Raw genomic sequence first — 22653 nt, 5'->3', positions numbered from 1 at the left:
CACTACTTCTGAGGTCCTTGCCCGGATGGCGGAGTCCAAGGGTTCCCCCATGCAGAGCCACTGCTCCGTCCCTGCAGACTGCAGGCCAGCTGGGGAGTGCTCATTCACGTCACACACACGATTTCTGCTAGCGGCGGGATTCATGCAGCCCATGAAGCACCTTCCCATTAGGCTTGCAGCTTAAGGGAGGTGTCAGAACGTGGTGTCTAACATTTTATGAGTAACACTGATGTGCTGCTGCTTTGACCCCTTTTCACAGCCTGTGTTATGACCATCTGGACACTTCCTTCTCTTGGAGTTTCTTGGATGGTGGCCAAAGCAAGTACAGAATGCTGAACAGATCGATATAGTTAAGCGCATTACCATAATCCGCAGACATTAAAACGTGAATATCTCATTCCCCTGACAAAGCTTATATCAAGCAGAAGGCTCTTTGGCACAGGAGATAGATTCATTAGGACTTCACCTCGGGGGACGGGTTTCTGCACAGCTTAGGTCACTTAGGAAGAGTTTAGTTTCGCGGTGTGGACTTTGCCAAACTTTGTTTATTGGCATTAGGGCTCCAGTCACTATCCGATCACGCTAGCAGCCTTTCCTTACAAAAGGGGCATTTCTCACGTTTGTCACCTAAAACACATGGTGTCGACACAGGAATTCATTTGAGCTCTGTATGATGGATATCCTAGTCTAGTAAAAAAAAACAAAAAACAAAACACTTTTTCTTTTTTAATGTTTACACTGCGAAGTTTCACGTGTAATCCTTTCAGTATGTGAAGTCAAGACAGGAAGACTTTTAAAAATCAATGAATATTTCTCGAGTGTCTACTGTGTGCCCAGTGCTATTCCAAGCACTGGAGATGCGGTGATGGTGTGTCACAGACTAGGAGCTTCCCTTCACAGAGCTCATACTATAGTTGGAGAGACAGACAAGGAAACATCAACAGAAGGTCATTTCGGGTGCCTGGAGATGCTGTGAAGAAAGGAGATGTGGAAATGTAAACGGGACAGGAAGGCAGCCTAGTGAGATAAGAAGTGCAGAGAAGCTAGGTCCATTATGTGCAGAGAGAAGTCACACAGAAGTCAGGAAGTTAGGGGAGAAGGATCCTAAACAGAGAGAAAACCAAGGGCAATGTCCTGTGTGAGAATGAGCTTCATTTATAGGAAGAGTAGCAGTAAAGCCACTGGGAGCTTTGAAGTCAGAGAAATTGGCAGAGCTAGATCATGCAGAGCCTTCATGGACATGCGGAAGACTTGGGGAGTCACCAGAGGGTTTACAGTAGGGAGGTGACATTATTTTCTATGATTTTATCTTAATATTTATTATCATAACTGTGATTCATTTTTCTGAATAAAATTGCTTTGGCTATGGCAGTAATTCTTAATTGGGGGCGATTTTGCCCCCCCCCCAGGGGACCTTTACCACTGTCTGGAGGCATTTCTGGCTGTCACAACTGGGAAGTGCTACTGACATCTAGTGGGCAGAGGCCAGGGATCCTGCTAAACACCCTATGATACCTGGGGTGGCCCCCACAACAAACAAACCGAAGCCTAGAATGTCAGTACTGCTCTCGTCGAGAAACTCTGAGCTTTGGTATAAAGATCTCATTTTTTGGGAAGGGGGAAAGAGTGGAAGTAGAAGCCTGGGGCACGAACCCAGGAGAAATGACAGTTATTTGGACTAAAATGGCAGCAACAAAGCTGGAGCGAGGCGGAGTGACTCACGGTAAGTTGGGTAAGTTGCGTAAGTTGGGTAAGTTGCGTAAGTTGGGTAAGTTGCGTAAGTTGGGTAAGTTGCGTAAGTTGGGTAAGTTGGGTAAGTTGGCCGCAGGGCGTTAAAGAAGGGAGTCCAGGGTGACTCCCGTGTTTCTAGTCTGAGCAGCTGGATAGATGGTGAGGTCATTTTCCAAGGTGGGGAAGAAGAGATAAGTACTAGATTGAGAAGGGAAGTTCAAGAGCTTTGCCCTAGACATCTTAAATATGACATCAGTTAGACCGTGGAGAGATGCAGTGAGCAACTGAATGTGAATCTGAAACTGAATGTTAGGGTTAGGAATGAAACCATGGGTGATCATTAGTCAAATCCATTTCACCTGACCTCACTAATCAAGGTTGTCTTCAAAAGACTTGCATGTCCCCCAAGCTGCAGGTAACTAAGCAATAAGGAATTTGTAGTCAGCTGTGTCTTGTTCCAGCTGAGCTGGTTAAGACCGGTTAGAACCGCCAACTCTCCAACTGGGCCAGCGCAAGTGTCCACCTGGTGGCTTTTGTGACGTCAGAGAGTCAAAGCTCCACCCCCAGAGCATGCTGAGTGCCAGCAGAGACCTGGAGCTAGCTATGTCTGTGCAGGATAATCGCCACGCCTTTTCCCAATCACCTTTCCCGACCTTCCCCATGCCTGCTTCTTTATTCTTTATCCTGTAATTACTCTCAGTCTGTTGCTTTTGGAGAGGCAAATCTGAGGTCTCTCCGCTCTCCTTGCTTGACCGGCTTGCAAATATATCCTCTCTATCCTACAAATTTTGGCATGTCAGGGCTTTGGCAAAATGAAACTAGTTCAGTTAACTGTTCAGTTCAGTTCAGTTGCTCAGTCCTGTCCAACTCTTTGTGACCCCATGGACTGCAGCACGCCAGGCCTCCCTGTCCATCACCAACTCCCGAGTTTACCCAAATTCATGTCCATTGAGTCGGTGATGCCATCCAATCATCTCATCCTCTGTCGTCCCCTTCTTCTCCCACCTTCAATCTTTCCCAGCATCAGGGTCTTTTCAAATGATCAGTTCTTTGCATTAGGTGACCAAAGTATTGGAGTTTCAGCTTCAGCATCAGTCCTTCCAATATTCAAGGCTGACTTCCTTTAGGATGGACTGGTTGGATCTCCTTGAAGTCCAGGGGACTCTCAAGAGTCTTCTCCAACACCACAGTTTAAAGGCATCAATTCTTCAGTGCTCAGCTTTCTTTACAGTCCAACTCTCACATCCATACATGACCACTGGAACCATAGCTTTGACTAGACGGACATTTGTTGACAAAGTAATGTCTCTGCTTTTTAATATGCTGTCTAGGTTTGTCATAGCTTTTCTTCCAAGGAGCAAGTGTCTTAATTTCATGGCTGCAGTCACCATTTGCAGTGATTTTGGAGCCCAAGAAAACAAAGTCAGCCACTGTTTCCATTGTTTCCCATCTATTTGCCATGAAGTGATGGGACCAGATGCCATGATCTTAGTTTTCTGAATGCTGAGTTTTAAGCCAACATTTTCACTCTCCTCTTTCACTTTCATCAAGAGGCTCTTTCGTTCCTCTTCACTTTCTGCCATAAGGGTGGTCTCACCTGCATGTCTGAGGTTTCTGATATTTCTAGTCCAGCCTGTGCTTCCAGTTAACAGTCACCAGCATGTAGGTAGTATGTAAGCCCTTGAGACTGGATTAGACAGCCTAAGAAGAGAAGGTTACTGGGAGGAGCAGAGGGGAGAGTGCTGATCTCCTCAATATTTAGGGGCCAAATTAAGGTAGAAGATGCAGTGCTGGGCCCTATGAGGGACATCAGGGAAGAAGGGAAACCAGACGAATGTGGCATCCTGGAAGACATGAGGGGAGGTGAGAGGTTTGGCAAATGGAGCTGTCATCTATATTGAACGTTTCTGAGAGGTCACATAAAAATCAGAGCAAAAAAACCCCCAAATTTGTTTGGGTTAATTTGGCCAAGGCAGTGTTGGCACAGGCTAGGGTAGGCTTCTGTGAAGTGGATGGGACTAAACCTCGACTGCAGTGGGTTGAGGGGAACATGGAGGTTTAGGAGATGTAAGAAAAAATAGTAATTCTTTCAATAGATATTGCTAAAAAGAGAAGCAGAGAAATGGGATGGTGACAAAATTCCAACTGTAGAAAAACAATTTTTTTTTCTTAATAGAATCCCCTTGTTTTTGCAAGTCCTAATTTGTAACATTCACTTATGAAATTAACCAGTAATAAGTCAAATGAATAATTTCATGGTTTCCTAGGTGTTGGTATATAACCCATGTATTTTATTAAAATAGAACTCTATTTCATGAATGAAGTTAAAATAAAATATCCTAGAACCACTGAAGAACCACTAAAACTTCAGAGCAGTAGTTTCTCTAAGAATGTATTTGGAAAACCACTACACAAAATTAATTTTAACAGCAAAACTTCCTGTATGTGCAAGGGCAATAAATTTTTACTCTCAATAAGTCCTCTCTTCTGAGCCTGAAATTATAGCAAGATTTTAATCTTGGCACTGTCACTTCTTAGCTCTTTGAACAAGTTGCTTCATCTCTTGAAACACAAGATTTCTCATTTACAAATCAGTAGGGGTTAGTGTGAAGATTAAACGAAATAATATATGCAAATTGTGTGTGTCCTACATGGGCCCATCTCCTTTTTTCTGGAACATTTTCTCTAGGACTCTGGCTGAGAGTAGTGGTGCAGTGACCTTGTGCTGCAATATTAGATTGTAATAGTGCTGGTCATCATAGGGAGCTCTGCTTTTTCCTCTCATCTCACCTTTGCTGTCTTTTCATCTTAGCAAGTACAAAGCCCACAAGGCAACAGACTGCATCCACTTGCTTCCTGTTACCCTTGAAGCATCTAAATGACATTAAAATAAGGCAAGATTTGTTTCTGAGACCCTGTAGATAACCAATATGGGAGCTGTGACAACTTCAAGGGAAGAACACCACCAAATTTTTGGTTTAGGATTTTGATACAGCCAGAACCATAAACAATTAGCCTTCCCCAATGCTCCTAACATAAATGGAAGATTCTTCTAAGAAAGGAAAACCACAAAAGACCAAAAAAACTAAAGTAAGACCTCTTGAATTATTTATACAAGTAGAAGTGAGAAAGTTACCTCAAATCTAAAAATATTGCTACTGAGTTACCTTTGCGTGTGCTGAAGGGACCTGTGAGAGGAGTATTGATGGGTGAGAGTGTTGGGGGAGACCATGCCCTTTGTAAATGCAGACCACATATCAAGTCATGGTTTGAACCCTACGGATAGACTGAAGGGTGCATGTGATCTCCGTGCCAGCTACAGCTGTAAGAAGTTTCACACATTTGTCTCTTCCAGACCCCAGTTCCCCACTACTGCACTGCATTCCCTTAGGTTGGAGCCTCAACTTCCTAAAACACCATCGATGCGATATTCTGAGATGTGCCTAATGGACAGACGATAATACCCCTGCATCAGAGTAGAGAGCTGTATTTGACTCTGGCCTATGTCTAACACCCTTCCTGGGGTAGCTTCCATGATGAATGAACCCTGTCTTCAAACATGGAGCTCATCTGGGCTTCTGAAAACATGAAAAGCTTTCACCATCACACCAGTCAGCACCAGTGAGGACTAACCTGGTCTGGTGGTGGTTTCTGCCATACAAATATCTTTTATGTAAATTGTCTTGTTGGGAACTTTCAAACTCAGGGGAGTGAGGGGTGGGTTATGGGAAGTCCATGATCCTTCCCACATTATCAGTATCTTCAGTACCAGATTTCTGATACAGGAAAGCTCCAAGAAAGACTGCATTCATTCTTCAGAGGATTTCTCCATTTCTATCTTATTTCACTTTCCCTTAATATCATTGTATTTGCCTCAGCATCATTTTACTTTCTTTATATATATATATTTTATATAATGTTTCAGGTTGTGTGGATTAGCTTTTAGCTTTCAGGTAAAAGTCAATTCATAGCAACTTATCAGGGTCTAGTGATTCTCAGGGTTTTCACACTTAAGATCCTTTAACAGGTTAAACATGTTTCCTGATCCTGAGAGAGTCATTTCCTAGGCAGGTTGATAAGAAGTCTAGGGGTCCTCAAGGAGAGAGGGTTCTGGAATTCTCAAGGAGAAAGGACAAACTTTTTTTTTTCTTTTCTCTCTACATTCCTTAGGATTATATAACAATAATGTATCCCACCTGAGGACAGTCTCTGGCTTAAACTTTCTGGCTAATTCTGTTATCTTAAAATGTAAATTATGGGAGTAGGTCTGTCTTTACAAAGATTATATGACAATAATGTATCCCGCCTGAGGACAGTCTCTGGATTAAACACTCTGGATTCTAATTCTGTTATCTTAAAATGTAAATTATGGGAGTAGGTCTGTCTTTACAAGGATTATAACAATAATGTATCCTGCCTGAAGGACAGTCTCTGGATTAAACCTTCTGGCTAATCCTGTTATCTTAGAGTATATAACCCCACTGCTAACATTAGCAAGGGGGTACTCTTTCTGCCCCCTTCTGATGCCTATGTCAGAAGCTTTCTCTGTCTCCTTTATACTTTAATAAAACTTTATTACACAAAAGCTCTGAGCAACCAAGCCTCGTCTCTGGCCCCGGATTGAATTCGTCTCCTCCGGAGGCCAAGAATCCTGATGTCTTTTTGTGATTCAGCAAACAACCTTTCAATCCCCACGTTATAATAGCAGATCTTTCCTACCCATTGATTGAGAAATTACATAATGACAAAAGCAGAAACAGGTGAATACCTTGTAGTGGAAACTGAACGAGTTCACAAGTCCGAAGGGCGGCAGTGCCCTGTCCTCCTGTTGTGTCAGCCCTCGCTTTCAGGGAGCTGATCCTCTCCTTCAGTGGCCGCTCAGGAGTCTGTGCCCCTTTCCCACAATCCCCCGCGTCCCCACACAGACTTCTGTGAGGAGAAACCGAGCAGCTTCCTGAGGCGCTTTTCTGGAGACAGACTCCTTCACCTGCCAGGTCCCACGTCTGCCTCTCATTTGTAGGAAAGCTCTAGCCTCCTAGGCCTGCCCCCAGTGCCAGAGAGCAAATTTAATCAGAGAGGTGAGAAAATGCAGAAACAGAGGAAAACAGTCAAGCAAGACAAAAAATAATAATAGTCTAGTCGTAAGACACCTGATGCGAAGAACTGACTCATTGGAAAAGACCCTGATGCTGGGAAAGATTGAAGGCAGGAGGAGAAAGGGACGACAGAGGATGAGTTGGTTGGATGGCATCACCGACTCGATGGCCATGAGTTTGAGTAAACTCCGGGAGTTGGTGATGGACAGGGAGGCCTGGCGTGCTGCAGTCCATTGGGTCGCAAAAGTAGGACACGACTGAGCGACTGAACTGAACTGAGACCTAAGACAAAGTCAAGGATCTTTGGTTCCTCCTCAAGGACTATAGATAATATCCTGAGCCATATCCTTGAGTTGTTTTGTAGACACTAAAACCCCTGCCAGGTGGAAGAAGCTAACTGCATGATGACCATGAGCACGCAGCCCCCAGAACAGCTCGTGCCTGAGAATTGATAATGGTGGGGCTGAGACTTCACCATCAACCAATCAGAGAATCATGCATAAACTGATCAAGCTGTGACCTCCTCCCTCACTTTGTCTTTAAAAACCCTTCCCCCAAAGCCATCAGGCTTCCCAGGTGGTGCTAATGGTAAAAACAAAACAAAACAAAACAAAAACTTGCCTACCAATGCAGGAGATGCCAGAGACTAGGGTTTGACCCCTGGGTTGGGAAGATCCCCTGGAGGTGGGCATGGCAACCCACTCCAGTATTCTTGCCTGGAGAATCCCATGGACAGAGGAGCCTTGCGGGCTCTAGTCCATAGGGTTACAAAGAGTCAGACATGATTGAAGCAACTCAGCATACATGCTTGCAAAAGCCATCAGAGAGAGTTCATGTTTTTTGAGCATGAGCTCTTCGTTCTCCTTGCTTGGTCCCACTTTGGACAACTTGCACTAAATACTGTTCTTTATTTCACCAAAAATGGATGTCAGTCAATTGACTTTGCTGCACATCAGGCAAATAGACCAAGTTTGGTTTGGTGACAGAAGTACCCATACCTTTCTTAAGCAGTCTCCCAACTCAGAACACTCACTTGGTTTTGGCCAGTATGCAACGTAAACCTTCTGGTTTGACTTTATTAGATCCTAAGATAAAACCTTACCATTTTGGAGCTAGGAGCAATGGTAGTGGTCCTCTACTTTTATCACTTTAATTTCCAAATAAGAAACTTAAGGCCAAGGCAAAGAACTGGCTGGCCCAGGGGAGGGAGAGGAGGACAGAACTAAGTCCTCATAGCATTTTGGCCCCTGTCCCTGTCTGGGCCCTGTGTGGGGACAGCCAGGCCTGTATCCTGAACACTGGCTACTCCCTGTGGCCAGAAGATTCTCCAATGCGTCAGGCTGGGCCTGGCTCTTAGCATTCTACTCATTTAACTTTTACCAGAATCTATTCCTCCCCACAATTACCTGGCAGAAATTTAATTTATTTTCAAGACTCAGCCAGAGGAAAGCCTTTCCATGAAGTTCAGTTGCTCAGTCATGTCCGACTCTTTGTGACCCCATGAACTGCAGCAGGTCCATCACCAACTCTGGGAGCTTACCCAAACTCATGTCCTTTGAGTCGGTGATGCCATCCAACCATCTCATCCTCTGTCGTCCCCTTCTCCTCCTGCCTTCAATCTTTCCCAGCATCAGGGTCTTTTCAGACAGGTCAGTTCTTTGCATCAGGTGGCCAAAGCATTGGAGCTTCAGCTTCAGCATCAGTCCTTCCAATGAACATTCAGGACTGATCTCCTTTAGGGTGGACTGGTTGGGTCTCCTTGCAGTCCAAGGGACTCCCAAGAGTCTTCTCCAACACCACAGTTCAAAAGCATCAATTCTTCAGCGCTCAGCTTTCTTTATAGTCCAACTCACACATCCATACATGACTACTGGAAAAACCATAGCTTTGACTAGACGGACCTTTGTTAGCAAAGTAATATCTCTGCTTTTTAATATGCTGTCTAGGTTGGTCATAGCTTTTCTTCCAAGGAGCAAGCACCTTTTAATTTCATGTCTGCAGTCACCATCTGCAGTGATTTTGGAGCCCAAAAACATAAAGTCTGTCACTGTTTCCACTGTTTTCCCATCTATTTGCCATGAAGTGATGGAAAGCATCTTTAGACCTTCACAAGCCAAATAAAACAGGTTTTTCATTTCTACTATAGAAAGAACAGTAACAATGGCTAACATTTATGAGCACCTACTATATGCCGGTTGTGTTTACATGTTTTATCTCAGTTAACCTTCCTAACAACGTATGCCATAAAAACTGATTTTTATTTACAGCTTAAAAAGGAGGAAACTGAAGCTCAGAGAGATTAAGTCATTTTTCAGAAGTACCAGAAGGGAGAAGCCCCCCCTGGCAGTGTGTCAATTAACCACTGTGCTAAATTATTTTATTGTATTCTACAGCAGTTGTAGCATAGCAGTCGTAACACAGAAACGCACTTGTGTTTAATGTACATCCGTCTTTCTGACTGGACTGTCAGCCTCCAAGGGAAGGATTTGTCTCTCCCCGTATCTAGCAGTTTCTGGCAGAGTCACTTCTCAGTACATATGTGTGAATGGATGCATGAATGAAAGAACCATTTGCCACAGGTGCTTCTTAAAGTGCAGTTCCCGAACAGCCCATGAGTAATGGTCATTTATAAATGAGAGGGCTGGACTAGTGATTTGTCGACCTGAAGATGGTTTTCCCAAATAGATACTACAGATTATTGGCAAAACTGTCACATAATTAAAAGTCTTTGTGTATTATGTCACTATGAGAGCTTCTGATTCCTCTTTCTTTGCCTCTGTTTTTCTTGCTGAGGAAGAAACCGAGAGCTAGAGAGGAAGTAGGGGCAGTGGAAGAAGTGTTAGGGTCAGGACAGCTGGCCCCTCTGCCACCCCATCGCTTCCTCTGAGACTCCTGCAGCTGAGAGAGCCTACTCCTTCTAAGCAGGGCATGCGTGCGTGGGCAGTGCTTCAGTTGTGTCTGACTCTTTGAGACCCCACGGACTGTAGCCCACCAGGCTTCTCTGTCCATGGGGTCCTCTAGGTAAGAACACTGGAGTGGGTTGCCATGCCCTCCTCCAGGTGATCTTTCTGACCCAGGGATCGAACCTGAGTCTCATGTCTCCCGCATTGGCAGGCAAGTTCTTTACCTAAGGCACTCCTTAGGCCTTTTCATTGCAAACCTTCTCGAATTCTAAGATTCGCCAGGTGGCAAGTGGGTGGATCCAAAATGCAAGTCAAATAAAAAAGCTCTGTCACTTTGGACTTCCCCAGAATACATATATTCTGTATTGCAAATTTGAAGCTGCTTTTTATAAGACAGAAAGTGGAGACTTAAAAAGATGAAATTTAACCTATGCTTCTTTTCCAGGGACAAGGGCCTCTACGATTTTGTGTTTGTGATTGTGAGACTAGAGAAACTCACCTGAAAGTTGTCTTCAGACTGAAAGAGCTGGAAAGATGCTGTGACTTTAAGCTAGTCCCCCAGCCCATCCTCTGCATATCAGATGGAAGGGCGGGGCTCACTGAAGGGCTTCATCAAGGGCAAATGTTCCATGATTTCATACTTCTGGAATCAACTCGTGATCTTTCTTCACACCACCAAAATGTGTGGGGCCTGGATCGAACGCCCCAGGACAACATGTGACCCCTTCTGCCGCTTTCTGTTAGTGCTCCAGCTTCGGCCACATCTATTACCTCTCTGGGACTGTGGTCAGTTCAAAGTCATTGCTTCTTTTTCTTTCTTTAAAATTTGATCCCTGTTTACAATTTATTTTTGATGATTGTGAATTATCTAAGGAAATACCAATTCTCACTATGTCATCCTCTAGCCATGAATCTTGGGATTCACACCCATCTCTTATTGATAAGAGAAACACAATATGTTTGCATTTAAAATGTGACTTCTTTTGGGAAGAATATCCTTAATATCATAAATAAATAGTTCATTTGTTCTGACATTTAAAATTTCCTTGAGTTTTAATCTTCATAATGTTCTCTTGAAATATATTTTCCTTTAAAAAAAAGCCACAAGGAATAAAGATTGAGTGTTTGAAATTAACTCTGGGTGCCCATTATTCAACTAATAAGAGAGACTGACATTTTCAGTGGTAAGTTATGAAGCCCACCGCATACAAGTTTCTGATAGATATTTTTGGAGAAGTCACATCAGCTGTTCTTAATATCATGAGCTTCCTTTTATCCTCTACCACTTTCCTTTTTAAACTTGCTAGATATTTTTATAGAGCATCATATTTTCCTCACAAGCTGTTTTAATTTGCATTTTTCTCAATGACTAATCTGACATACCAGATAGGAGATACTTATTTTTTTCCAACTCAGTAAATGTTAACCAAGTATCTTGTTTTGTTTTTGTGAACTCTGAGAAATCTAGCAATGATAGATGAGAAATAGAGAGTCCAATGTCTTCATGTTCTCGCTCTCAAGATAGCCATGTTTTCAAGATTATCCTTTTTGCAAAATGGCAGTCCACATTTCCACTTCAGTAACTTTGCTGTAATGGAGAGTCATACAAGTGTTGCCAGAATCAATGTTTTAGATTCTTGTGTCTGTCTCAGAGGATTCATGGTGGTAACGCTGTGACCATGTGCTTCTATTTGAAATTATCTGAGTTTCTTATTTGTAGTTATGCTGCACAATGTTATGATTCTGAGTCTACTTTTCTTCCAAAGCAATACATAATTTTATTGCCTTGTTTTTCAGAAGAATGCACTTTCTTATTTCCCAGACATTGAGAGATTGTTCCATTTCTCTGTATTCATACCAAGAAGAAGGAAGCAATTATCCCTTTCTATTTCTTCTCTGTTACACTAGTTGCCAAGCTAATCCTCCTGGTGCTTCCAGTGGACATTTGTTTCCCGGTTATTTATAGTCAACTAAAGATCACTCTTCAGGAACTCCTGTCTGTGTTCCACATGGTTGATTGTAATAAGGCAATCAGCTGGCAAGAGAGTTCAATGAGGAACCACTCAGAGACTGGCTTCAGGATTTTCCACATTTATTGCTGGTTAGAGATAGGACTTGGGAAGTGTAGCTGCACCTCATTTTATTGCACTTTGCTTTATTGTGCTTTGCAGATACCGAGTTTTTTTACAAATTGGAGGTTTGTAGCAATTCTGTCTTGAGTAACTCTATTGGTGCCATTTTTTCCAACAGCATTTTCTTACTGTGTCACAGTTTGGTAATTCTCACAATATATCAAATCTTTTTATTATTATTAAGTCTGTTATGGTGATTTGTGATGTTACTATTGTAAAAAGATTACAGTTCACAAAAGGCTGGATGATGGTTAGCCTTTTTTTAGCAATAAAGTATTTTTTAATTAAGGTATGTACATACTATAGTATGCAGGGCTTCCCAGGTGGTGCTGGTGATAAAGAACCCACCTGCCAATGCAGAAGATATAAGAGACATGGATTCTCTCCCTGGGTTGGGAAGATCCCCTGGAGGAGGGTATAGCAACCCACTTCAGTACTCTTGCCTGGAGAATCCAATGGATAGAGGAGCATGGCGGGCTACAGTCCATAGAGTCGCAAAGAGTCAGGCACAACTGAAGTGACTTAACACAGATACTATAGTCTACACTACGGTATAAACATAACTTTTATACACCCACTTGGAAATCAAAAAATTCCCATGATATGGTTTGTTGCAATATTCACTTTATTATGGTGGTCTGGGACTGAACCCACACTGTCTCCTGGTATGCCAGGGTTCACTCTGCACTTGTCACCAACAGCACATCAGGGGGTTACAATAATGCAGGATCCCCATGGAAGGAATAGTCTAGGTTCCTGAATATAGACTGTGTGTGTGATTATACTTTTGCCAATGGTGTTTACATACCTTAAATAAATCTTGCATCTAGGTGACAGGATGATTCTTTTAGGAAACCACCGTGACTGTGGCTATAGAAGCCACTAAGTTCAAACAGGAGCCAGGAGTTGAGGCTGAGGGATAGCAAAGATTGAGAAGGAAAAACTATTTCAATTTTCAAAAGGATCGAGGGAAGTAAATGGCCTGACAGACTGCTAGCTTTACTCATGAAAAAGTCATCAGGTCCCTTGAGAGGTTAGGTAGAAGAACCCCAGATTGACAATAGGGATGAGACAGGTTAAACAGAAATATCTAGACAGAGAAATGAGTAAAATCTGTTTCTAAAGCTGAGAACTCAAGACTAACTTATCTATTCAATAGCACTGACTGAAGGTCTATAGCAGGTGGGTCCGCAGTTACTACACGACTTGTCCATTTCACCACCAAACAAACGGTTCCTTTGCCAGCATTGCCATCTTTAGTGGACAGGCATTATTGGGTCTGCCTAGGACAGCACCCCCTCCCTTTCTTTTGGGAAGTGTTCTTCTCTCATTTCAACCACGTAACTCTGTAGAGGCCTGCAGAGTTCTATCAGGAAAAGTGGGCACTTGCCCAGGTTGGTCAAATCTTTGATCACTTCCTCTGGGCCACACTAACTGTGGGATAGTTTGTGATCTATGTCAAGCCAATGAGAGCATTTATAGCTTATATCATCCCTCAAGATTTTCCTGGAGGTGGCAGGGCAGAGCTCTCATTCATATTGGGTCAGGAAGTTACTGGGATGTAAACCTACATCTGGCCATCCTCACAGCCTTGTGAGGACAGCTGGCCTGGAAGACCAAAGCTGACATACGGAAAGAAGCAGAGAAGGAACCTGGAAAGACACATAGAGAGAGACTGTTTTGTTCAGCTTTTGAGTCCTACATCCAATCATCCCTGGGATCAGATCCTAGCTTTTCCATGGTGTGTTTTATAAGCTAATTCATTTCTTCTTTAAATAGTTGGAACTGTGTTTCTACACCTTACCACTGAGATCCTGAGAATCCATGGACATTTCTGCTTTAATTAAGAATATGGAAAAGACTATCCAATTCTTGTCATGACCATCCTAGAAGGGAGTTTTGAAAAAAAAGGGTTGGAGGGACTTCCCTGGCAGTCCAGTGGCTAAGACTTTGCTTCCCAATGCAGGGGCCCGGGAGCGATCCCTGGTCAGGGAACTAGGTCCTGCCTGCTGCAACTAAAGATTCTATGTGCCACAGCTAAGACCGAGTTCAGCCAAATAAATAAATAAATATTTAAAATTTTTTTTAAAAGGTTGTTTTGTTTTTTTTTTTGGAGAGATCACGTATATATTGGGAAGTTGGAGGCAGAGGAGGTGTGGAGAACTATATTCCCAACGCTTGGCTCCAGAAGAAATCAAGCCCGCAGTAAAAAGGCAGGGAGCAAGCCATCAACCAACATCAAGAAGAGACCACTTGTTCATTCAGACACCAGATTTGTCCAGAGCCACCTTATTGTCTTATCATGGAACCATTGCTAAAGCACACACTCAGGTTTATTTTCTAAATCCTGATCTGATATCATGTAGTTAAAGAGTCACCCTACTCTATTAGCATAGCATTTAGTTTATCTGTCTTTTAGGATTAGGCAGAAGCCAAGCACACAAGAAAATAATATTCAAATCTTGAATCGCTTGGAAGAGGCAGGACAATACAATGGAATAAAGGTTAAAAAGCAATGACAACACATTTTAGGCTTTACTGTATTGATTTAAAGAAAGCAACTAAAGGGGAATAAAACTTCAATGGAAGATAAGTTACTGCATGCTAAGTTGCTTCAGTCGTGTCCGACTCTTTGCAAGCCTATGGACTGTAGCCTGCCGGGCTCCTCCATCCATGGGATTCTCCAGGCAAGAATACTGGAGTGGGTTGCCATTTCCTTCTCCAGGAGAGCTTCTCCACCCAGGGATCAAACTCGCGTCTTTTATGTCTGATGTATTGGCAGGCAGGTTCTTTACCACTGGCACCAACTGTCTCCCAGACAAGCAGTCCCCAAGCTGCTCAAATGCCCAGCAATTCGACCACGTGGTGATAAATACAAATACAAAAACTTTTGGCTGTTCTCTTTTTATTATGAGTCCTGAAGAGGAGTCCATTTAAGGGAATAAGCATTCAAGGGCAGAAACGGTTATTGTGTTATCACTGTGCAAAAAAACAGGTGGATGTAAATTCCTTGCTTTATTGTTTTGCTTCATTTCCAAACAGCCAGATCTTTTCCCTCTTTTCATCACCTGCTTTGTATTCTGCTGGTAGATCTCGCGCCTCCTCACCAAAGAACGCAAGCTAAATTGTTTTTAGATAAAAATGTCATCTGCCTCCCTCCACACGGGAAATTCAATCATACAAATGACTGTACAATTCCTGTGGAGGCCGGTTCTCCGTTCCCGATGTGGTGTCACTTAGGCGGAGATGTTCTTCGGCAGCTGTTGCGCGTTATTATAGAGGCTGAAAGCCCGTCCCACCAATCACAGCAGAGGTTACCCCGAGCTGCGCTCCCTCCCTCAAACAGATGACTTCAGGCTATAAAACTGTAATTGTCAAAAGCAACCAAGAGAGCAGACTGCATTTCGGAAGTTCAATGCATCAAGCTTGGAGTATAGGCCAGAGACAGAACACAGGCTCAGCAATTCGCTGTGCGGTCTGGGAACAAACAAGGACCGCTCACAACTGGGACGTCCCCTGTGACAGTAGGTGTAGAAGATCTGAGAGCTTTAAGCGGGAAAGGGGCTGCAAAGCTTGGTGACCTGTCAGCTAGCTTCAGCCAGACTTCTCTTTGCTCATTCCAGCAGAATACTTCCTGCTATTGCCGCCCTTCTCTGTCAAACAGTGCTCTTAGGTATATTCAGAGCACGTTTTTAAGATCTGTTCATTTTATTAGATGCAGCTTAAAGAAAACTTTAGTTTATGTAATGCATGTATTTGGAGGGCGAAAGGCTAATTATTAAAGACACCTAACAGGAAACAAGGGCTTCCCTGATAGCTCAGTTGGTAAAGAATCCACCTGCAATGCAGGAGACCCCGGTTCAATTCCTGGATCGGATCCCCTAGAGAAGGGATAAGGCTACCCACTCGGTGTTTTTGGGCTTCCCTTGTGGCTCAGCTGGTAAAGAATCTGCCCGCAATGTAGGAGACCTGAGTTTGATCCCTGGGTTGGGAAGATCCCCTAGAGAAGGGAAAGGCTATACCTACTCCAATATTCTGGCCTGGAGAATTCCACGGACTGTATAGTCCACAGGGTTGCAAAGAGTCGGACACAACTGAGCAAATTTCACTTCACTTTCACTTCAACAGGAAACAAGTCAGTGAAAGCGTACAATAAATTCGTTCTAGTGTAGTCAGACGACTGTTATCCCCACAAGAATGGGAGCAATACATTAACATGCCTTCGCTTCTTTATAGCATCACCAACTCGAGTTTGAAACAACGGGAGACAGTGGAGGACAGAGGAGCCTGGAGAGCTGCAGTCCACGGGGTCACAAAGAGTTGGACACAATTTAGCAACTGAACAACAACAACTGACTTCTTATTTGGCATCCACAAAGATGGTGAAAGGAAGGGAAACAAGTATGCACCGCGTGCCTATTTAGGGCTAGACTTCAGTGAAAGGGAATTTCACGTACGTTATCTCAGACAGTTCTAGTAAACCCTATTAGATAGAAATTATTGTCTCCATATTTTCCGGTAAGGATATTGAGGCTGACAGTATCTAAACTGCCCAGGTTTCTACACAGAGTGAGTGAACTCAAATTTGACCTGACTCCATACTCTTATAAATACGTATTTCAATTTGGGGTATATGACTTGCAGAAAGTAGATTTCAGTAACTCTTTCCTACCTTGAGCCTGCTCATTTTTTAGAGCAAGAACTATGTGGAACTATTATGCCTTTGGAGAGCAAATTATTCATACCCTAAGTCATAAAATTTCCCTCCTGTAAGTTCACTTTCACGGCCCTCTCTTCTCTTTTCTTATTAGCACAACCATGGGAATTTTCAGCAGAGTAAAGCATCAATCCTAGGAAAAATGTGATCCGATCCCTCTAAAAACTACTAAAGTTACATTCCAGAACAATCCATATAATTTCTCCCTCATCAAAATTCACCCTTCCAAAAAAACAAATACCAACCAACCAACAGACAAAACCAGACAAGAAAATACACACATACATCCCACAGAAAAAATGTGCCTGTGTCTTGTGGCCTAGCTGGTAAGCTTATTATGTAAAGAAACCATTGGCCTTAGACTTGGGAAGTGAGTGGGGGTTTGGCTGGCTTGGCACACAAGGTGTTGGTCTAAGGGTTTGTCCAGAGAATTTAGGGACAAAGCAGGACAGCAGGCTCCCTTCAAGAGAAGGGCAAAGGGTCAAAGGCAGGACTGAAGTTCAAGGTTGCAAAGCCAAGATGTTAATCTGGTGGAAGCAGAGAGTTAGACAGGGGAGAATAGGAAAAGAGCAAAGACAACTACCATGAACAAACTTGTTCAGTTCAGTTCAGTTGCTCAGTCGTGTCCGACTCTTTGCAACCCCATGGACTGCAGCACGCCAGGCCTCCCTGTCCATCACCAACTCCCAGAGTCCACCCAAACTCATGTCCATCAAGTCGGTGATACCCTCCAACATCTCATCCGCTGTCGTCCCCTTCTCCTCCTGTCCTCAATCTCTCCCAGCGTCAGGGTCTTTTCAAATTTGTCAGCTCTTCGCATCAGGTGGCCAAAGTATTGGAGTTTCAGCTTCAACATCAGTCCTTCCAATGAACACCCAGGACTGATCTCCTTTAGGATGGACTGGTTGGATCTCCTTGCAGTCCAAGGAACTCTCAAGAGTCTTCTCCAACACCACAGTTCAAAAGCATCAATTCTTCGGTGCTCAGCTTTCTTTATAGTCCAACTCTCACATCCATACATGACTACTGGAGAAACCACACCCTTGACTAGCTGGACCTTTGTAGGAAAAGTAATACCTCTGCTTTTTAATAGCTGTCTAGGTTGGTCATAACTTTCCTTCCAAGGAGTAAGCGTCTTTTAATTTCATGGCTGCAATCACCATCTGCAGTGATTTTGGAGCCCCAAAAAAATAAAGTCAGCCACTGTTTCCACTGTTTCACCATCTATTTGCCATGAAGTGATGGGACTGGATGCCATGATCTTAGTTTTCTGAACGTTGAGCTTTAGGCCAAATTTTTACTCTCTTCTTTCACTTTCATCAAGAGGCTCTTTAGTTCTTCTTCACTTTCTGCCATAACGGTGGTATCATCTGCATATCTGAGGTTATTGATATTTCTCCCGGCAATCTTGATTCCAGCTTGTGTTTCTTCCAGCCCAGTGTTTCTCATGATGTACTCTGCATATACGTTAAATAAGCAGGGTGACAATATACAGCCTTGACGTACTCCTTTTCCTATTTGGAACCAGTCTGTTGTTCCATGCCCATTTCTAACTGTTGTTTCCTGACCTGCATTCAGGTTTCTTAAGAGGCAGGTTGGGTGGTCTGGTATTCCCATCTCTTTCAGAATTTTCCACAGTTTATTGTGATCCACACAGTCAAAGGCTTTGGCATAGTCAATAAAGCAGAACATACCTGAAGAATATGTAAACCTTTCACTTTGGGATTGCTCAGTTTTTAAAGTATAGGGCATGTGAAGTGGGTGTTATATGGTAGAGTAGACAAGAATTAAGGATGGGAATTCATAAAAATTATCCATGAAATAGATTTGGGTTTCATTGTTGTTGTTATCATATTATTTTAGATCAACTTTCCCCAATCCCAACAGCTAATAACTCCATTCTTCCCCTGAGAAACCATTTTGTCTGGTCCTTTCTTGAAGATAACCCTCTGGACCTCTTCCTAGTACATGCATGTTGTTGTACTTCTATCTTGCTTATTTTCTTACCTCCCATTTGTTGCCATGTTTGCTATTATCTATATTATCCCAAATGTGACTTGCAAGTTTTTACATTTCCTACTTAATTCTATAGTCATTTATTTGGATTTTTTCATAAAATTCCCTGAAAAAGTTTTTTACAGTCTGTGGAAACAGAGTATTATTGCCTGTAGATTAAAATAGAGATGCTCAGAATGTCAGCATTCAGATAACCTTCCTGCCATACAAACAGCCGCCTTTCGTGTTGCACAAAGAAGACTCTGGTACTCAAAGAATCTCCCTGGAAAATATGTAGGCATATCTATAAACTTGCTTTCCAATACCTGCATAAGGGACATTGTCATTCAACCTTGAATAATAAGACACTGAAGTACAAAACGTTGTTGGGACTTCTGCTGTGATTAAAATAAAACTGATGCAATTCTCAAGCTAAAATTCAGGAAGCAGGTAGTTATAAACTAAAAGTGGGCTTGTGTTGGGATGTTGGCCTGACTCTTTACCCCTCTGTAGATCCCCTGGAGGAGGAGATGGACACCCACTCCAGTATTCTTGCCTGGATAATCCCAGAGACAGAGGAGCCTGGTGGGCTACAGTCCATGGGTTGCAGAGTCAGATGTGAATGAGCCAGCCAGCAAGCACACAGAGGACAGGAGTCCTTGGAGCTATCTTTTCTTGGCCAATACCCTCACACTCTTCCAAGAGAAAGAAAAATTCTTTAAATAAATGTGCTCAGAAGGGAATATCAGAAAGCAGGACAGTCTGTCAGTTGCTGTTTTCCTTCTGTACACACTTCTTCAGAGAATGAGGGAGGTGTCAAGACCCTGCAACCAGGTTGGTTCCAGCAAATCTCTGAAATGACTCTTGAGTTCCATTTGGGCAGCAAACCACGGAGTGGTATTTTCTTCTCTCTATAACTCTGGAGTTTGCTTTGATTGAACATTTCAAGTCAATATGAGACACGTCAGACTCAAGTTGTTTTAGGGTTAAAATGTGTCTGAGAATAAGTGGCTAGCATACTGAGCCAAATTCAAAAAATTGTCTTCTTTTGAAACAAGAAAACCTCCCAAGGTCTCTTCAGTACATCAACACAGAGTCTCCTTTGTGGGCCCATGGTTGAGTCCCTTAAAAGCAAATCTAAAAGCTATTTCCCTTAATGTATCTGCTCTAGGCTGAGAGTCTAACTTAGTATTTGTTGTATTTCCAGATCTTTTTGGTCTCTAATGGTTTGGAAATAGGATCGCACAGCTGCAATGTGGCAATCAAAGTGGGGGAGGTGATCATTTACATTCTCACACACAGAGATTGCCTAGTCAAGGTTACTTATAAATCAAATAGATGTCATTTCATAAACACCCCACCAAACAACTGTACTCCATTACCAAAATGGGAAGCAGGGCTGTTAATGGGTATCTAAGGACTAAAATCAATTTAACTTACAGGCACTCAGCTGCTACAACAGTTGTGAACATGTCTGAATGTTAATAAACACTGATTAGTATTAATATCATACAAGATTTTAAATGTGGCTGGCATGAAATTCTCATTCTAATGGACAGAGAAGCCTGTTGACACAGATTTATTCTCTTTATTCCTTTGTCCAAAGGAATTTTCCACAGATTTGACAGTATTATTATCAGTTTCACAAAGATATTACAGCACTTCTTGAGCTTTAGAGACTATAACATTCTCATGAAGAGAGAGGAGGTTGAACATTCATTTGTCACTGGAAGACAGCACTGAAATGATACACCATGAGCTGCAAGTGGGATGTGAAAATCAGGAGAAAGACAGAGCGAATACATGCAGACCACGATAATACAGAACAGCTGGGAATGAGGAGCTGCTCCTCAGAGACGCTGACAGCAGCCAGGACCTGCATAACAAGCTGGAGAGCTTGGACAAGGCTCTACTTCTGTTTCCTTGCAACGTGAGTGCAAAGGAACAAAAAGAAGGGAAGTGAAACGGGTCGATTGGAATTTCAAAGTGGTCTGATTTTAGCAAGTTTCATGTGAACTCTGAGAACCCTAATTTCTTTCTATTTTTTCCATCATTATTTTCCTTGTCTACCCTGTGATGTGAAATGATTAGACTCAGAGTGGAGAGTTGGGATTAATATGTATCAGTGGATTTTACTTGAATGGTATCTATTATCTAGGATCGTTATGTATTTTAATAGCTTCATTGAGGTACAATCGACAAATGAAGTTTGTATACATTTAAGGTACACAACTTGACCTTTTGAAATATGTATACACAGTTAAATGATTACCACAATCAAGGTAATAGCTTATCCATCACCTTACCGCAAAAAAAGGTGAGAACCTTTTGTGGTGAGAACACAAGCAAATTTCAACTATACAATGCAGTATTGTTAATTGTATTCACCATGCTGTACATTAGCTCTCTAGAAATTATTCATCACAGAAATAACAATGCAGTGCAGTGGGAGAAAGAATTATCTTTTCAGCAATTAGTGCCGGGTAAATTGGATGTCTGTACAGAAAAAAAAGAATCTGTATCCCCCTAAGGATATATATAAAAATAAATTCTAAGTGGGTTGCAGATTCTAATTGGTGAAAGGTTAACGTTTTAGAAGAAAAAACAGGAGAATATCTTCATGACTGTGGCACAGGCAAAAAAAAATCTTTAACAAGACACACAAGGCATTTAAGTATGTTGAGAAAAATCGATAAATTGGACTATAAGATTAAGAACTGTGCATCAAAAGATGCCATTACAGGAGTAAAACTACAACTCATGGTGTGAGGAAAGATGTATGTGATACAGATATCCAGCCAAAGACTTGGAAACATGTTATGTAAAGAAAGTCATTAAGAAAAACACAGACAATACAAAATGTTACTCGAACAGAGAATGTCCAAATGGCCAACAGACATATGAAAATGTACTCAACTTCATTGGTCACCAAAAATAAATTGCCATACTGAAATCAATAAAATAACTTGTCAAAAAGTATCATTTTCTAACAAACTTATGATTACCAGGGGGTAAGGGGAGAAGGGATAAACTGGGGGATTGGAATTGACATATACACACTGCTGCTGCTGCTAAGTCACTTCAGTCGTGGCCGACTCTGTGCGACCCCATTGACGGCAGCCCACTAGGCTCCCCCGTCCCTGGGATTCTCCAGGCAAGAACACTGGAGTAGGGTTGCCATTTCCTTCTCCAATGCATGAAAGTGAAAAGTGAAAGTGAAGTCACTCAGTCGTGTCTGACTCTCAGCGACTCCATGGACTGCAGCCTATCAGGCTCCTCCGTCCTTGGGATTTTCCAGGCAAGAGTACTGGAGTGGGTTGCCAATATACACACTACTATGTATAAAATATATAATTAATCAGGACCTACTGCATAGCACAGGGAACTCCACTCAATACTCTGTAATGACTCAGATGGGAAACGAATCTAAACAAAAGAGTGGATATATGTATAAGAATAACGGATTTACTTTGAGGTACACCTGAAACTAATACAACATTGTAAATCAACTATACTCCAATAAAAAAAATTTAAGTATTTTTTCACCTTTTAGGATATTTAGTTATTGATGTTCTTTTTCCTGCGTCTCTCTTTGTTCAGTTCAGTTCAGTTGCTCAGTCGTGTCTCTTTGCAACCCCATGGACTGCAGCACGCCAGGCCTCCCTGTTCATCACCAACCCCCAGAGTTTATTCAAACTCAAGTCCATTGAGTCAGTGATGCCATCCCACCATCTCATCCTCCGTCATCCCCTTCTCCTCCTGCCCATAATCTTTCCCAGCATCAGGGTCTTTTCAAATGAGTCAGTTCTTCACATCAGGTGGCCAAAGTACTGGAGTTTCTGTGTTTGTACATGTGGCCAATTAGCCAATGGTAACAGGTAGGTCTCATGTTAGTATCTACATGTACTACCCAAACAGGTAGAGAAAGTTGTGTTTATCTTCTTTCTGTATCATGTGTATAACTATTACTCCCACGCATTCTGTTGACTCAAAGCATAGGGTCTACACAGTACACACCTCTTTGCTTTATATGCGGGCTTATATGTAGGAACGCAGGGTGTCTATGTCTGGGTGCTGAT

At 42.5% G+C, this 22653-nt stretch overlaps 1 long non-coding RNA gene across 1 annotated transcript; it reads right to left on the bottom strand.

Moving 5' to 3' along the window:
- Window positions 1-13958: 13958 nt before the first annotated feature.
- Window positions 13959-18722, bottom strand: LOC145511110 (uncharacterized). Its single transcript, XR_014057514.1, has 2 exons — window positions 17784-18722; window positions 13959-17696 (listed from the first exon to the last, which is right to left on the bottom strand). It is a non-coding gene; the product is annotated as an uncharacterized LOC145511110 (long non-coding RNA).
- Between the last annotated feature and the right edge of the window lie 3931 nt (window positions 18723-22653).

Source organism: Giraffa tippelskirchi, chromosome 6 (genome assembly GCF_054371585.1).
Source record: "Giraffa tippelskirchi isolate mGirTip1 chromosome 6, T2T-mGirTip1v1.2.pri, whole genome shotgun sequence".
Lineage (NCBI taxonomy): Eukaryota > Metazoa > Chordata > Mammalia > Artiodactyla > Giraffidae > Giraffa > Giraffa tippelskirchi.
This window is presented reverse-complemented; position numbering and strand designations above follow the sequence as displayed.